We start from the raw sequence: 19,061 nt of genomic DNA, 5'->3' as shown, positions 1-19,061 counted from the left end.
AAAGATACAGAAAGTTAATACAGTGAACACCAGTGTACCTGCCACCTGGTTTAAATAAAAAGCATAGTCAGTAGAATGTGTTTGTGCCCTTTTTGGGTTATACATTCTTTCCTTTCCTCACCAAAGATGCTCACACTCCAGGATTGTTTTCTGTCATTCCCACAGATTTATTTATACTTTACTACATATAAATGTATTCATAAACACTATCATATAGTTTCACAAGGTACACATCCATGTAAGTACTGTATGTACTCTTCTGTAACTTGCTTTTCACACAGTATTATGTTTTTGAGATTCATGAGTGTTAGTATGTATAGCTATAGTTTCAGTCTTATATGAATAGTCCACAATTTACTTATTCATGCTTCTGCTTATGGACATTTAGGTAATTTCTAACTTTTTTCTAGCACAAACAGTGCCCTATGAACATTCTTGTACATATTTCCTCATGCACATGTAAGAGAATAGGGCATATGTCTAAAACTGGTCTCAGGTATTTGCCTCTTTACTGTTAGAAATTGACAAAGTGTTCTTTGCAGTGGTTGTAACCATTTATATTCCCTAGATTGTGAATTAACAGTTCTCTTAACATCCTTGACAATGTTTTTGCTGTAAGACTTTGCAAACTTCATCAACTTGATACATTAGCAATGGTAACTCATGGTGCACATGAGAGTTTTAAAAATGCTGTCTGAAGATAATTGAAGCATAGTAAGATTTAAAGGATTTTTTTATGTAAATAAAAATAGAACATGTATTACAAACTCTTGTGTTTTGTTCCCCTACTCACCACATTGTGAAGGAGCAGGGAGTATGGAGAAAATAAATTCCAAAACGTAAAAAAAAACACCATCTGTGTTGTGTGAGGGTCTTCAAGTGATGATAATTTTGGCACATTTGCAATTCACCACACGTTTTCTCTGACCATGAGTTATCAATATTTCTTTAACACAGCTAAAGATTGATCCCAGGGGACCCAAAAAGTATAAGATAACATTTCTATCATCTTTACAATTTTATCTCCATCCTTCAGTCCCAATCCTCAAGCCTTGGGAGGAGAGGTACGAGGGTGCTGTATGGCCACCCTAGAGCACTCAGGATGATGTCCCACCACAGGCAGCATGTAGCAGGGATAGTTTGGACGCTGTTATTGCTTCATCTCCACCTACACTGGGCAAATCATCTGCCCATTCCTAGTAAGAGGTAGAAGGATGTAGACATATGCTAGCACATTAAGTCAGATCTTGTCTTTGAGAGACTGAGAGACTAGATAAAAATAGTTTTGAGAATTGCAGCAACTATGGCAACTTTAAATATGAGTACAGTTTTTTTTTAAATGGGATTAGGTATGTAGAAATACCACCTAGTTATTCTGATCCTATATTCATTCGATAAGTATTTTAGAGTCAAATCTGTATAAGCTACTGGTGGTACTCCCAACCTAGTGGGAGAGAGACATATACACATATACAAACAAATAATTATAATGCCACAAATCTTTACAAAGGAGATAAAATGTTTTTTAAAAAATCCCAGATAGACAAGGAAATGGAGAAGAAAAACACTGCCTTATTCATAAAATGATTTCAGTCCATGCTCAAGTGAAAGATGGAGCAAAGTCGAGAAAAAATAAAAGCTAATGTTGTCCATCAAGTCTAATATTTTGTGACTAACTAGATGCCTGAGTTTAAATCCCAGCCCCACCATGTACAAGATGTGTGATCTTAGACCAGTTAAGTAAACTCTCTAAGCCTCAGTTTCCTAATAAAATAGAAAAAAAGATAACTCTATATACCTCTTAGAGTTACTGATGTGAATAAATATATGAATATATGTAAAATGTTGAAAGAATGCACTGCCACTCAGTTGACACTCAATAAATATTAGCTACTCTAGGGTCATTCAGTAGTAGTGTATAGAGCAAAGAAACATTTCCTTCATGCCCAGCATAAGGACTTAATCCCGTATTTTCTAATTTCATCTGAATAATCTAGAGACAAATATCACCTGCAGAATCATGAATTCAGTCACTTTGAGACTCCATGATTTTCTGTGTCTATTGAGGATTTTGACTTCAGCTGCATATTTGAATCAGATCTCAAGCCACATTAAACTTTTAATTTTGTTCCTTTTGTAGGATGTCAGAACATTTGTCCACTGTGCATCATGGATGCTTTAATCTCTGCTCCACTTTCTGAGTCTTTTATATCTCATTCTGCCTCTGGAAATGGCATTTTCTCTCTTTCCCTTTCGATATCATTGTTGAAGCTTTGTGTCTAACTGTACTCAAAACTTAATATCTTCACACTGGCTTCTTTGGTTTTGAATGCCGTTATTGGGAGGATGAAGGAGATAAATATAGAACCTCTATTTCCTTTTCATGTGGAAGTCTTGAGAGCCTCAACCTTGTGGCAGTTGCTAGCAGCAGGCTTTTTGTAAAGCATTCTCCGTGCTTTTATCAAACCCAGACCACAGTGGCATGTGAGTGAAACAATCATGGCAGGGCTCCTAGGCAATCTTTCCACAATCCTCCCTACTCTCTCCCCTTCCAGGGCGCTCCGTTACCCTACTGGAGTGGGATACAGGGTAGGGGAAGAGAGCAGAAGAATAATCTATCTGTGGAATAGGAAGGGAAAGGCTAGGGAAGGAATGTGAGGGAAAAGGAGGAAGGAGGGAGAGTGGAGCAAGAAATCAACATGTATGTAGGATTCATCATACCCCGGGGACTCTGCTACATGCTTTAAACACATGATCTCCTTTCATTCTCTGTGGATATGCATGTGAGCTGTAGTGTGAGAACCTCCTTAGCAAGTACTTCGTGGGCTCCCTTTGGAAAGTAGATGGGAGAATTCCCTGATGGTCCAGTGGTTAGGACTCCACGCTTTCACTGCCGAAGGCACAGGTTCAGTCCCTTGTTGGGAAACTGAGATCCTACAAGTCGGGAGTTGCGGCCAAAAAAAAAAAAAGAAAGTAAATGTAAGATGGGAGAGATGTAATATTATTTCCCAGTTGTTGGCAGGAGTAGTCAATGAAATTCTTGGATCCTGAAGTAACTGTTTTTAGATAACAGTAGTGGTAGTAGTAGTAGTAATAGATATTTATTCTCACTTCAGATTTAACCGCAAGTAAAAGAGAGACTGAGAATTACATACACTCATTAATTCACTGTCAGTCTTTGAAAGGATTCAGCGAGTGCCCACAATGTATAAAGAATTGTGCTTGGCACTGCTGTAGGTACACACATTTACAAACGCACAAGTGCCAGAATCCATTTTACTAGACCTAAAATCTGTAGTTCTGAAAATAAAGTTAATTATGTAGTCTGGGAAGTGCAGCACTGAAGAAATGAAATTTGGTCAGGGTGTTGATGGTGGTACATAGGTAGGCAGAGAGGAGAGAAGAAAATCACTCCAGGTAGACAGAGAAAAAAATCCAATACCAAAGTCAGTGGAGATGCTTTGGAGAGGCTAGTTTGGAATCAACTGGGAAGGATGGCTCTGCGTTATAGTCTATGTTTAAAAATATACCAAGTCCCACACATAGCAAGCCCATTATTATTCTCTAAACGTGACTGTGTGATAGAGAACCCCGTGTACGTAAATTTTTATTTGCTGTTTGTAGAAGTAGCAGTCTGAAGCAAAGACTAGTGAGTCATGGGTTAAGTTGTGAGCTTCCTGTAAGAGGGATTATCAGTGATAAAGAGTATGACTATTGACAGACAGTGGTAGAGGTGTTTATTCTGCTGCTGTCTGATGGCTCTACAATGAAGAGTGTATGTACCTACTCCCTGAAGGTTTCTGAGTCTCTCTTTCACTCCGTCTCAATTTCCTATAACCCAACACTGATCCTTAAAAGAGCAAAGAAAACCTATGCCTGTGGCTGAAAGGCATTCTTGTGCTGCTCATTAATATTCCGTTGGGAGAAATATTCAGAGAATTTTCTAAAATATAATTGTGCTCCAAGGGAACTCAATTATATTTTTGAGAAGTTCTTATGGAGATTACTTTCCATATTAAATAGAGCATTTAGCACTTGGTCAGAGCTAAGGGTAATATCTTGCCTCACAAGGACACAAGCCAAGACACAAGGACACAAGCCAAGACACAAGGACAGTTACCAATACGCTGCTTGATATTCGTTGGCGAGTAGAGGTTCGTGTGCAGCCTGGATGCACGCCAGTGAGAAACTCCAGGTTGGCTTGGTACAGGGGGACAAAAGAGCAGTGGATTTTGCATCAGAAGACAGTGAGCTCTAGTTCCAACTCTGCCACCGTCCTGTCCTTAGGCTTCTTACCATGTCTGTTTCCTACTTTGGACAATGAGAGAACGATACTTTCCTCGCAGCACAGCTGTGAGGCTTGTAAGCCACATGTGTGAAAATGCTGTGGAAACGATTAAGTGCTAGACAATTGAAGGTTAATGTTATTGTGATTAAAAAGGACTCAAGTGAACTGTACTCAGATTAGCACTTAAGGCAACCCTGACAACTATAGAATTTCTAGCATCTTTAGTCTCTGTCTGATGGACACACTGCTGAGGTCTGAGTATTCGGAACAGCAGGGTTGAAAACTGTTAATGGATTTTGCTACTTTGTAGAGTTTAAAAACTATGCTTGTTAGAGGACACAGTTTATTGATAACTGCATTATACCATTATTGATTGATTTGTGAAACATATAGTCGTGATTAGTATGAATTATTTTCAGTCTGAGAGATAATAAGCTCATACCCACATGGTTTAGACCCTGGGACAATTCAAGGAGAAAGTGTCCTCGATATGTGAGTGGTCACCAGCCCTCAATGCTTTTAAGCATCATGAAAAAGTGATGATACCAAAAGGCAGAAACATGTAAGAATATACATTTATTGGTCACGTGGAAGCTAGTTTCCTGGTAATTGAGCTAATTACCATGTATAATTGAGTTAAATATGTTAATGGATTTGGATCATATTCTCCTTCAGTTTTCTCATAGCTTAATAGAAGTAGGAAAATGAATAGTAAGAAGGATTGTTTGAAAAAACAAAACAATAAAATAGGTATGTTCCCTCTATGTCCGCTTTCCAGAGAGTTTTCTTTTTTTTTTAGCATGGATATTGAATTTTGTCAAAAGCTTTTTCTGCATCTATTGAGATGATCATATAGTTTTTATTCTTCAGTTTGTTAATGCGGTGTATCACGTTGATTGATTTGCAAATATTGAAAAATCCTTGCATCCCTGGGTTAAATCCCACTTGATCATGGTGCATGATCCTTTTAATGTACTGTTGGATTCAGTTTGCTAATATTTTGTTGAGGATTTTTGTTTCTATGTTCATCAGTGACATTGGCCTGTAATTTTCTTTTTTGTGTGATATTTGTGTCTGGTTTTGGTATTAGGGAGATGCTGGACTCATAGAATGAGTTCAGAAGCATTCCTTCCTCTGCAATTTTTTGGAATAGTTTAAAAAGTATAGGTGTTAACTCTTCTCTAAATGTTTGAAAGAATTCACCTGTGAAGCCATCTGGTCCTAGACTTTTGTTTGTTGGGAGTTTTAAAATTACTGATTCAATTTCATTACTGGTAATTTGTCTGTTCATATTTTCTATTTCTTCCTGGTTCAGTCTTGGGAGATTGTATATTTCTAATGCATGGAGGGGACATACTTCAACATAGTAAAGGCCATATATGACAAACCCACAGCTAACATCATAATTAACAGTGAAAAACTGAATACTTTTCCTCTAAGATCAGGAACAAGACAAGGATGCCCACTTTTACCACTTTTATTCAACATAGTATTGTATGTCCTAGCCACAGCAATCATACAAGAAAAAAGAAATAAAAGGAATCCAAATTGGAAAGGAAGTAGTAAAACTGCCACTTTCTGCAGATGACATGATACTATACATAGAAAAACCTAAAGATGCCAGCAGAAGACTACTAGAGCTCATCAATGAGTTCATTAAAGCTGCAGGATATAAAATTAATGTACAGAAATCTGTTGCATTTCTATACACTAACAGAAAACTATCAAAAAGAGAAATTAAGGAAACAATTCCATTTATCATCATATCAAAAATAATAAAAGACTTAGGAATAAACCTACTTAAGGAGGTAAAAGACCTATACTTGGAAAACTAGAAGACACTGATGAAAGAAATTGAAGATGACACAAACAGATGGAAAGATATACCGTGTTCTTGGATTGGAAGAATTAATATTGTTAAACTGATCATGCTACCCAAGACACTCTACAGATTCAATGAGATTCCTATCAAGATACCAATGGCATTTTTCACAGAACTAGAACAGAAAAAATGTTTAATTTATATGGAAACACAGAAGACCCCAAATAGCCAAAGCAATCTTGAGAAAGACAAACAAAGCTGGAGAACTCACACTCCCTGACTTCAGACTGTACTGCAAAGCTACAGTAATCTAACCAGTATGGTACTGGCTCAAAAACAGACATGTAAATCATTGGGACCAAATAGAGAGCCCAAAAATAAACCCACACACTTATGGTCAATTAATCTACTACAAAGGAGACAAGAATATACAATGGAGAAAAGACAGTCTCTTTAATAAGTGGTCCTGGGAAAACTGGATAACTACTTGTAAAAGAATGAAATTAGAACATTCTTTAACACCATATACAGAAATAAACTCAAAATGAATTAAAGACCTAAATGTAAGAATGGAAACCATAAAACTCCTAGAGGAAAACATAGGCAGAACACTCTTTGACGTAAATCATAACAATATTTTTTTGGATCTCTCTCCTAAAGCAAAAGAAATAAAAGCAAAAAAAGAAGAAAAAAAGGGACCTAATTAAACTTAAAAGCTTTTGCACAGCAAAGGAAACCACTGACAAAAAGACAACACGACCTACTGAATGGTAGAAAATACTTGCAGATGATATGGCTTATAAGGGGTCAATATCCAACATATATAAACAGCTAATACAACTCAACATAAAAAAAAAAAACCCAAACAACCCAATTAAAACATGGACGAAAACCTGAGTAGATATTTTTCCAAAGAGGAAATGCAGATGGCCAACAGGCACATGAACAGATATGCAACATCACTAATCATCAGGGAAATGCAAACCAAAACCACAATAAGATATCACCTCACATCTGTCACAATGGCTATCATCAAAAAGAACATAAATAACAAACATTTGTGAGGATATGGAGAACAGGGAACCCTCCTACACTGTTGATGGGAATGTAAATTGGTGCAGCTATTGTGGAAAACAGTATGGGAATTTCTCAAAAAGTAAAAACAGAAATACCATATGACCCAGCAATTCCACTCCTGGGTGTACATCCAAAAACACTAGAACACTAATTCAAAAAGATACATGCACACCAATGTTCATAGCAGCATTATTTATAATTACCAAAATGTGGAAGCAACCGAAGTGTCCATCAGGGATGAATGGATAAAGCAGATGTATATATGTAATGGAATACTACTCGGCCATAACAAAGAATCATATTTTGCCATTTGCAGCAGCGTGGATGGACTTGAAAGGTATTATGCTAAGTGAAATAAGTCAGACAGAGAAAGACAAATACTATATGATATCACTTATGTATGGAATCTAAAAAATACAACAAACTAGTGAATATAACAAAAAATAAGCAGAGTCACAGATGTAGAGTAAAAACTAGTAGTTACCAGTGGGGAGCGGGAAGGGGGGGGAGGGGCAATAAGGGCCAGGGTACTAAGGTACATGTTATTATGTATAAAGAAGCTACAAGGATGTATTGTACAACACAGGGAATATAGCCAATATTTTATAATAACTATAAATGGAGTATAACCTTTAAAAATTGTCAATCACTATATTGTACACCTGTAACATATAATATTGTCCATCAACTATAAAATAATTAAATAAAAATAATTAAAAAATAAAAATAATTAATTAAAAAATAAATGAAATTAACTACCTCTTTATTTCTGGACTATCAATTACTACTCTCAGGAAAAAAAACAATAAAATAGTACTTGGCTGTGGGGTTTTTTTAGCTGTTGCTGTGTGTGCATGAGAGTATATTGACAAACTCACATGCAACAGACCTTGAGCCGCCTTCTGAAGAATCCACATCTCCTTCTGGGTTCAGATGCTGCATAATGCGTTAATTATCTCTGAGTAATGGCTGACAATTTTAAATAAAATACGGCTATTTCAATAGGAAATGATTGTGTACTAGCTCTCTTAACGAAGGCTGATAGAACCTTCTACGGAAGCAAGAAGCACACTGTAAAATTTGCTCTATGTAGATATTTTATTATGCATTACATTGTATAGCACTGAGACTGTGCTTTATAATTAGGTGTAAATCAAATGCTAAAGAAGGACACATACCATTCCAGCAAGATTCAATTCATCCTGAATCTGCTGATTATAGTCTCATTTATTAAGAACATATTCCCACTGCATTAAATAAATGCATTGTTAAAGGCTGTCTCCCCCGATAGATCAAAAATCATTTATCAGGTTTGATGCATATCTAAGTAAATGGAGGCTAATGACTTGGAATCACTGTTGGGTGTCCTCCTCTCTCTCAGCCTTTTGTGGGTGATGCGTCCCTTTGTGTGCCAGCTGGATGCGCTTTACTTTTTCTTACTCCTCGGTGTAGCCTGGATACTGTCAGTGTGGCCCAAATACTCTCTCCTGAAGTCCTGGCACAGCAGCAGCCTGTAACCCGTTTCTGTCTGAGGGTGATCGGGTGGAGAGAACAGGGACCGAGAAGGCCTCAACCTTCCTGTTGGGCGGTGTCTCTCTGCTTGCTTGTGAAGCCCATATATGCTGTACCTCAGGACTATTACTTAATTCTCTAGTTACTCACATTGGAGTTTAGAGATGTCTATATGTTTTAGGAGGTGTTTTATTCTTTCTCTCACTGATGCACATTATTAGTTATCAGCTTCACACATGAAAAGGGTAGAATTGCATCACTGAACTGCAGAGACCTGGAGGCCTTTCAGTGTTTTCCGCCCCCCTACTTTCCGGAGGTGGAAAACGGGATCAGTGCTTTAGAGTTTGTGGGAGTCCTTCGTTGGAGACTTCGGCCTGTACCAGAATCTCCACATTCTCATGAAACTAGCTTCTTGCTTCGCCTGTGCTATCGCTGCAGAAGGTCCAGATATTCCTATGAAAAGTCCTTTCTAACTTTCAAAAAGTGGAAATTGACTCGACAGAGGAGTCGCGCCCTGGACCAGGGCTGGCTGTAAAAGCATTTAAGTCCCTTGCCATCTTTGCTCCTATACGCTCTTCTCTGGCTGAGACCACTCTGCTGTATTAGCGCCCTGAGACAGAAAGCACTGACTAAGGCAAGAGCTTTTACAGGCAGGTCATTTATTTTGAGAGTCAAGCCAGGGAATGCAGTGGGATGGGGGCAGATAAGGGGACTGCAACAGGGAAGGAGAAAAAGCCATCCGAGAGTGATTTGTGAGTTGGCTGTGTTGTGGGCTTGAGACTGCTGGAATCATGTGGGGAGCTGTGCAGAATGTGTCTCGGAATTATCCATCCAGAGGGTGAGGCTGCAAGGCGTGAGTGCTGGGCACATGCCGCTTGGTATCCCACGGAGCCCTTTATTCACAAGATGCCCCTAAATACCTTGAGAAAAACTGATGACCCTCAGTGTCCTGTCTCAGAGCAACACGCCTGATTTCCTACATGTCGAGTAAAAAGGAAGAACTTTCCTTGGCAGTTTATTGCACACGGATTAGACTATATCACATCTCCATTGCTATTAAGGTTGCTGTCATTAGAATGAATTGAATTCTGGAATATATCTAAGTTATTTAATTCCGTCCTTTTGTTTTGCAAATGAGAAAACAAGGGCCCAGAAAGGTAAGATGAATATCCAAAATCACACAGCATTCAGAGAAAGACCCTATTTTTACACTGAAAGGTTACTTGACTCCCTGTGTAAGCCCTCTCCACCGCACCTAGCCACCTTGCAAAATGCAAAAACACAAAAAATCTAAACACAGCTTCTACTTCAGCCACACGAGATTCTTGAATTCCAGGACTATCAGAGACGAGGTAGTCAGCCGCAATATACAAGTGATAGCGTTTGCAGGAAGTCTCATTTTGGTAAGCGTTACTATTCACCAATATCTGTTATCCTCAACTTCCAGATACATGGACAATTTCAATGCTCTGCATGGCCATGTGACCAGTTCTAGACAATAAAATATGAATGGAAGTGATGTCTATAGCTTCTGGGTCAAAACATCTTTCTGTACTTAAATCTCCAGCCACCTGTTTCCCTAAAATATTGTTGGAGGAGGTCATGTGCTTGAAATGACACCATCTTTAGATAGTGAAGCCTCCATCAGCTGGACTTCTTGGGACAAAAATATGGGCAGAGTTCTTCTGCCAACCTATACTGGGCTTGTAGTATGAGCAAGATACCAACCTTTGTTGCGTTAAAGCAGTGAGATTTGGGGGTTATTCATTATCATAGCGTAATCTAGCCCCTTCTATTTAATACATTATGGGTGCAAGGTAATTATTCTATACCTCTTGAATCACCCTCAACTTTGATTGTTGATCCTGTTCACATCAAATATGGATTTTCTTTAATGTTACGGTAGATAAATCTCCATAAGCGTTAATTTTCCTAGCAACTGACTCATTTTTATTAACAATGATTTTTGATTAACAGTTATTTTTCTTAACAATGATTTGCCTCTCTGTGGCAGCTGTGAGAATATACCTCACACTCCTCCAACTACAGGGAGTGTAATTGACCAAGGGACCCAGCTCCCCTGCTCTAAAATCCATCATTTTGTTCAGAGACCAGCAGGCTGCTCCAGCCTCTGGCTAACTATGGTAAGGATTTCTAGAGCAGGCGTTCTTGGAAGACCTGGACTCCTCTGACAGCCAACTGGCTCAGTGACTTCCTGATGACCTTGCTAAACCTTCCTTAGACTGCACCTTACTCTAAGACACTGCAGCCCACCTTCCGTTTTTCTTTTTTCATTGGAGATCAGACCTGAATTGCAGTCTGACAGCTCACCCAACTTGAGACTTGCTGCCCCCTATTTTCTATCACACAGGCATTTTCCCTAATAAAGACATTGTACATTTAATTGCATCTTGGCATTTGCTTCTCAAAGAAGGCAAACTTACTCTCCATGTCATAGCTAAGATTTCCCCCAAGTATCAGTTCTTTCTGGGTCTGCTTATCTAGTGATCAGCTTCACTATCTTAGAACTATTAATTTTCTTTAATTCATAGCCAGAAAGTTTAGAGCTACAGAGCTGCTTGGAGAACTGGTCCAGAGTTTCTCAAAATGTAGACCAATCGTACTAGAACCAGCTGTGGTGCTTGTTTAAATGTGTCTCAGACCTGCCTGCTGAAACTGAATCTCCGAGGATGGGACCTAAAAACCTAAATTTTTAAAGTAGCTCCCAGGGTATTTTTTACTTCATATTATGGAGAGTCACTGTTCAAGTCCACATAATTTGGAAATCCAGTGAAAGAAAGAAAGAAATCCAAATTACCCAACCAATTAAAGTCAGAGTTCAGCCTAAAACATCGGTCTCCAAATTCCAATGTCAGCAAATTAACTATTTACATGGTGTACCGTATTATGACAACTACATCCCAAAGCTGGAAAATTCCTACGCTCAGATTCTTTGATGAATTGAGTAATCAGAACTTATAGGAACAGATCTTTGACCTTTTGGTACATGTGACATCTGTTACTGTCTTCAAATGTCTGACAAACATCTCTCCATCTTCAAAGACTTGGTCAAGATGATAGCCAAAAGCAATTATACCCCAATAAAGATGTTAAAAAAAAAAAAAAAGATGATAGCCAACAGTTGTGAGCAAAACACTGGAGAGATAATCATGATCATTTTTCCTGGAGCCATAAATCTAAAAACTTCACAGCTAACGATATGGATTAAAGAAGAGTTTCAAAATTATATCTTTGGGAGTATTTTGGAATAGACTTTTGAATGATTAGTTGATCTGATGTTTATTTTAAACATTTGAAATCATGAGGTCATGAAGAAGTTGGTCTAATTATGATGCCCACTTTAATAATTAAATTAGATATGGTTAGTGACATTCATAACCCCTGTAGGAAAACAGCATATAAATTGAAAAGAATCTTGATGATTGAAGAAATAGCTCATTAAAATAAAAGAAAGAAAGCAAAAAACAAACAGAAAAAGGAAAAAATGAACAGGAACAAAGCTACAGCTTATCGGAATACATAAATGAGGGATAAGGACCAAATTACAGAGTCTGGGTACACATATATGTAGCTAAAATGGGAAGTCACTTGACATGGGAAGTCAAAGTCTGTGACCAACTGCGAATAAATATAATCAGTGAACACAAAGGTCATGCATGAGTAGTAAACCACAAGTCAGATGGAAGTTAATAGTTTATCATCAACATTAAATCAGCTTATATTAATAATATTTTGCTCAATTGATCTCCAAATTGGCAATGGGATAGTAAAGGCATTCATTGTTACCAATGGTGGAGAGAAGTGGGAATAACAAAAATGTAATTGTATTGGGCTTCTTTTTCCTAGAAAAATAATACACAAATCTGCTTTTATCATGAAGAAAATGCTAATTGTTGGAATAGGATTTAAAGATAAAATGACTTAAATTATAGAAAGTAAGTTAGTTTATGGGAGTAGAAAATTTAACTTTGGGAAAGCTTCTGGATAAGACTATAAGCTTCATAAAGGTATATCACGTTTCTTTCATTCACCGTTGAATAACTCAACACATAGAACAGGGCCTGGCACCTAGGAAGCATTCAAACAGCAATGAAATGAATAAACAAATATGTTTTTATCATTGGAAATCCAGGAGATTTGGGGTGTTTACCATGACAAGAAGGAGAGGTTAAAGTAAAAATTAGTTCAAGTCTTTTTATATATCTTATTCTGTGGTATAAGTTTATGTCTATGACTGAAGGCTATGTTCAATGTTATTGGTCTAAAAACTTACTTTGCTGAGTTCTGTTATTCAATTCAGATAAGAGGAAGCAGGAAGAGAGAAGTGGAAAGATAAGGTAGAAAAACTTTATTCATCGAAAGGACATTCATGGATTTAGAAAATGTTAATTACTGCAGAAAGTTATTGCAATAACAACAGCAGGGGTACGGAAAGGATAGTTTGAAAGAACCAGCCAATTTTTTAAACGTTTATCAATAGCTGTGTTGTACCATGGGGTTTTACCCTGTCAATTAGCTGATAGTAAAGAGATAATTGTGGGAGAGATGGGTCCAGGTCACAGCTAATGTTGATTTTATACAACTATATTTTAAATGTAACCCTAATCTCTAATATAGATATTCATCATTACTAGCTTTTCTCTCTGTCCATATGTATGTATATACACTCTCACCACAGCACTTGTTCTCCAATCTAACACACTGCCTGGTGCTTACTGGGCATTTCTGTGCTTTCTGAATTGAAAACTTAAGTAAAAATAATCCTTTCACAGACTCAGAATCCCTTTAAGTATATCCAGTTGGTAAAAATCGTTTATTAAAGAATGTATTCATGGAGTGCTTGTCACCGATCTCTTTGATTACCTGATCTTGTCAGAACAATTAAAATGAACAACTACTGTAGCCTAGTTCTGGGAACTGAGAGAGTCAAGTCAGGCCAAGACATCAGAGAAGGGGCAAGTCCCTCTGATCTGGAAAATTGATGCTACACAGCTCTGGGCAAAAGAACGTCTTTCTCCACTTGACGTTTTCATAGCAGCCCAAACTTCATAACCTTTGAATTGACCTTGGCCAAGGTTTTTAGCATTTAGCATATCAGCCTGGGACTCACTTCTCACGCTAACATCACCCACTGGGAACTCCTGCCAAGGCCCCAATTAAGTATCCTGTCTGTCTAAATATATTGTGACTACTGCTTAGAACACTGAAATCAGCAGGGAACAAATTGCTAAGCCAGGTTTCTTCTTCACCTATCACTGTTTTGTATTTAAACAAATTGACAAAAGGAAGATAGTTTGCCCAACATATGCTATATTATAATAGTTCTATTATTATAATTTTAAAAGTTTGACCTACAACTAGGAAAGGAAAAACACAATCCTACCTTTCAGTCCATGGGATATGAGTTGAATAATGAAGAAATATTTTGTTAATTTCATTCCCAGTCTTTTCTCTGTCTTTCTTTAACACAACAAGAGCAAAATTGTAACACATTCCAATGAAGAAACACTCTTTGAGATAACATCTGGTAATTCCTTAAGAATTTTCTACATAAATATCTTCTACTGAAACACTAAAAACAGAATTGAAGTCAACTATCTTCTTAGTTCTTGCTTCATATGCATCTCAAAGACTTAATTTCTTTCCATTTCACCCCATTTTGCCTTGGTAGTATCTTCTGCTTCCAATAATTGATTTTTTTTTTACTTTCCTGGGTATTTATTCTTCAGTGTAAATATTTTCCCTGCACTTGGTAACTCCAGATCTTCTAAAGGATAATCAATTGCAATTTCTTGACATTCCAATTTTATTCTATCTGAAAGCACTATATTTTCAATTCCTATTCAGTCATATTTCTACTAGATTGTACCAGTTACTTAATGGTGGCTGATGGAAATTGCAGTGACAGCTGACTCTGAATACTGGATAAAAAATACTGGATGTGTTAAAGCCTATTCTTTCTAATTTGAAGTCTCGGATTAGGGCTTTTATTTTGTGGTCAACAAGTATTAAATTCTATATTAATTTCACTAAGAGTGGGCATAAAGGAGAGTACAATTATTGATGTGTTTAATCCTTATAAGTATCAGTAATTAGTTGCTTTTATTGTATTAGTGCATTCTATAAAATTATTGTTTAGATGCATATTACTCCTTTAGAAGTGAATGTTTCCATGGATTCTAAATAGCCAGAGGAAGTTAGGAGGAGTGTTTCAGTTACAATATGTTACCCTTGTACAAATATACAATAAAGAGGTTAAAACCCAAATTATATGCAAATCTGAATGACAAATATTGGTGCATGCCCTTCATCTTGGGTAGCATCTCTTGGACATTGGACAAGCTCTTCCATTTTTCTTTTAAAGAATAGAGGAAATGATTTTTAAAAGAAAAAAACGTTTTGTTATGTATCATGCATTTATTTACTTCTAGAAGTTGGTTTTAAACTTACAAAAACTATCAGGAATATAGAAAAATTATGTCACTGTGTTTATTCTCTCCTGGGTAAAATATGAATTTATTTAGAAAGAAATGTAAATTAAGCAAAAAAGACAATTAGTATTTTAATTTTTAAAAAGAATGCTTAGAAAGAAAACAAAAATTCTAACAATTTTTATACCTCAATTATAATGCCATATGCATTCTTTGCAGAAGTAGCTTTCAGAAGACAAATGTACCCACAGTAATGTGAAATTTTACATATTTGGACAAATATTTAACTTAGTTTAACATTTAATCAAGACTTTTTTTCTGTTATAGCTAATTATGTAATCATATAATTTTAAACATTTAGCCTAATGTTCTCAGCAACCTTATAGTTTAATATTCTTGTAAGGATTTTAATTTAAAAATTAGAATTAAATAAGTGATATTAGATAGCTATTTCATTCTGACACCATAAAATAAACAGAACTTTATTTTTACAATATTTATTTAATAACTACATAATTAATAGAAACATTTTATTACATAAGTGTCGACAGATTCAACAATAGTCTTTATGGCAAAAATCTGTGTGTGTTTAGAAATAGGCTATAATTTTGAAATTCACAATATTGAATTAATACAGCTGTACATTTATTTTAGTCAATATACACCTATATTACATAAAAATTTTAAAGAATTTTTAACTTAAAAAAAATCTCCATTTAATTTGAGAAGAGATTTTCCATACTGAAAAACTAATTTTTAATGCAAGTAACACTGATGAATTGCCTATGCTGGGACCATATCTGATGATTTCTGCTCAGAATGGGTTCTTTTATGAATAAGTCTCTGCCAGCTAAGTGTTCTTATAAATTCATTACAAAGATTTCAAGGGTAGAAAGAGTGTACATATTAGTGCAAAGAAAAAGTTTCAACCTCTTCATCAAACATAACTCTCTTATTCTGAAAGTAAAAGCCTGAGAAAAATCTGGCTTAATTTTCAAAACAGGAAAACAATTATTTATCTCAGTCCTTAATTTTTAAGTTTATCTTAAAAAAATTAAACAGCCTGTGCTTGATATCTTTAATTATTTTTTCCTTTATTAGATCTTAGTTATTGGAGAAACCAGGAAAAGTCTTCTTTAATCACTTATTCACCACAAAGGTTTCTAATTCGATTTGCAATTTTATATTTCCATATAAAATTTGAGAAAGAAAGGATGCGGAAATATAACTGCAGAAATACATTAACAGACAGAAAACTTCAAAACATTGACTTTTTACTACCCTCCAGAATGAAGGAAATTATCCAGGGAGTCCTCAAAATCAAAATCAGGTGGCCCCTTCAAAAGTACAATATGATGAGAGCTTTTAAATTTCACAGATTAAATGTTGCTAAGAGCTTAATATTTTCACCGCTTGTTGCGACTCAGTGCCATCTGGCTTTTGTAACTGATGTCCTGCCTCTTTCGGGCAGCAGACGGCGCTCTGGCACTGTTGACAACGGATACCTTCTGGCGCACTGCGCTAGCATCTTGTTCCCAGGACGGAAACACACTATTTCCCTGGAGGGTTGTCGTTGAGTATCTCAAAGGGTCAAGCTGTTGCTAAATTATTCCGAGAAGCTGTAATTTGAGACCACTGAATGAAAGTTGCGATTGTCAAAGGGCCCCACCACACGACGCGCCGAAATTCTCCAATTGCGAAGCAGGGATTGTTTTAGTGCAAAATGCTGAGCATAGAATTTCAGAGCAGGGAAATTGGCAATGGACATTAAAGCGGATGTTTATTTTTAAGAGAAATAGAAAATAAATAGTCTTTAAAAATCTAGAAATATTACGGATCGATAACCACTCTAGATTTAATCGCGGCAACCAGATTCCTAAATTGTGTGCTCCCTTATCTAAGTGGTATTTCACCTTCTCTCTTTCATATCACGTACTTCACTTCTATTTAGAAAGTAATTTTTAAACAGATTAAGCTTTCTGCAGACGAGTTTAGACCGTCCTTAAAAGAAAGGATTAGGGTGAGGGAGATTGTGTGTCCCAGTTATGTAATATGAATTATAACACAACTCAGGCAGAAACGTTTTGCAGCCTTGGACCCTTGTTGTTCAGTGAAATATCCGAGGGAATGCGGACGCAGGAGATCAGCTCAGTTGCATGAATACTGGAAGGAAATCAAGGCTTCCACGATAACGTGTAATGCTTTAAACCCACTTCAGTGTCCATTGACTGATCCTAACTGGCACAAAAGGAATATTCCCCAGCCCTTTCCTTTTACCATTCGAGTAGCCCTTTTTTCCCTAATGTATTTTAACCTACTCCTTCCCAAATTGTATAAAATAAAATATAAACCTAAGTCATCAATGGATATGAAAGACCAAACTCTCGGAGTTCTAAAATCAGAGGGCAAATAAAATCTACCCTGAGGGAGGGGGCGAGGACACCTCCCACTGAGTATACTGCGCTCTGCCGCGATGTTTTCTGAATCATTTCATACATCTACACCATTCAGGTGTAAAAGAACGACTCTGATGAAATCATGACCCATTTACAGTCCATTTCTGTATCTGGATCGAAATCGGTGTTGCTGCCTCCATTGCCTGGTCTGGATTTTTTTTATCTAGTCCTAATTTTAACGTCGTTTACGTTTGTGAATTTATAAGCAAATGCAAGGAAACGCGCAACAATTTTTTTTTTTTTGAGAGCCCAGGCTGGCTACAAATTGGTTGATTTTCCGTTTCTTCCTCTCTCTCTCTCTCTAGCCTCTTTGATCCATTATTTAGTTAGAGCACTTAAATTTTTATTATTTACATTTAGTGCTGTCAATATGTAGGTTAGGACGATGAAATATGCTGAGGGATTAAAAGATTTATTGAATGTATTAATACTGACCCCGACGACCCTCGGCTCTAAAGCGAATCTTCTTTTCCTGGGATTCAGTAAACACCCTGCCTTTTTCCATCTGCCGGATCTAGGAGGAGGAGGATGCTGTGCGGTTTCTTTCCGCAGTGCGGATTTCAGGCCTCCTGGCTCTGCAGTGCCTCCCCCAGGCCGGAAAGCGCGCAGCATGTTCGGCGCACCAAAGCGGTCTGCGGGGCTCGGCTCTCTGGACCCGCTTAGGAAGGCCGCCCTGCTTCGAGCCTGGCCAGAGGCGGCAGGCTGGGTGGGCTCCTGCTTGGTCTCACCTAGTCAGTCCCCATCCCATGCCTTCCTGGTCAGTCTCGAGGCCCACGCTTGAGTCCGTCGCTAATCCCTTTGGCGAGCACACCAGCACCGTTAAGGTGCGGAGCTGAAGACCTTACGTTTTGTATAAGGAAAAAGACTTAAGAAGAAGAAGAAAATAAGCCTTCATTTTCCTCATTCTCCTTCTTTCAGGTCCTAGATTCGGTTTTCAGCCTAACTAAATGGAAATTAGGGATCTAGTGGAAATTGTTTCCCAATGTACATAGATTAAGCGCATCTGTGTAAGTGAAGACAGAAGAGTAAAAGCCAAGGGTGGGGAGAGCGAGAGCGGTCTATTTCGGTAAACTATTAGGTTTCACGGTTTACGGCATCTCCCTGCTTTTACATTTTCTTTCGCAAGCTACCTAATATCCAGTTATTCTTTGGGGTGGTGGCAGGAGGGTCCTATCGCTTTTTGGTAAAATTGCACAGAGAAGAGGGACGCGGTCAGCACCGCGGACAGCGCCGGGAGCCGAGGGTGCGGCTGCTTCTCCGAGTCCCGCCTCAGCCCCTCTCCTTTGTTCCCACCCCCTACAGGCCAAGGCAGAACAAAGACATCTATCAAGCCTCGCTTTCTCAGCTGAGTTTGTATTTGGCTCCAAGGCCGTGGTGCGGAACTATTATTACCTTAACAAAGTCCAGCTCTTTGGCTTCCAAATAAATTAATCTGCCCAGTCCTTCTAAAGTCT

Source organism: Leucopleurus acutus, assembly GCF_964270905.1.
Source record: "Leucopleurus acutus genome assembly, chromosome: 17".
Classification (NCBI taxonomy): domain Eukaryota; kingdom Metazoa; phylum Chordata; class Mammalia; order Artiodactyla; family Delphinidae; genus Leucopleurus; species Leucopleurus acutus.
The sequence above is the reverse complement of the archived record's forward strand: the minus strand, read 5'-3'. Positions refer to the sequence as shown.